Below are 434 nucleotides of genomic sequence, written 5' to 3' on the forward strand. Positions count from 1 at the left end.
GAAGGAGAGGTATCACAGGTCCAAGTGTGTGAAGGAGAGGTATCACAGGTCCAAGTGTGTGAAGGAGAGGTATCACAGGTCCAAGTGTGTGAAGGAGAGCTATCACAGGTTCTTCCTTCCTGCTGCTGTCAGACTCTACAACCAGCAGTGCTCCCAGTAGACGTCACTGTGCACTGTGCTATAAAAACTCTATACCTAACCCACTTTTGGTTTGCACTAACTAGACCATTTTTAATACCAATATTTATTGTTTGTAAATAACAGTACACTGCCACACTGTTTATAATTACACTGCACATATTGAACAATATTGTGTATACAAGTGTATTATGTCTTACCTTTTTAATATTATTATTGTTTAATGTAATATTACTGTCCTTTGGCTGCTGTGGCAAAGGTATTTCCCCGTTTGCGGCACAAATAAAGGAATTCTG

This window comes from Sparus aurata, chromosome 12 (assembly GCF_900880675.1).
Source record: "Sparus aurata chromosome 12, fSpaAur1.1, whole genome shotgun sequence".
NCBI classification, from domain to species: domain Eukaryota; kingdom Metazoa; phylum Chordata; class Actinopteri; order Spariformes; family Sparidae; genus Sparus; species Sparus aurata.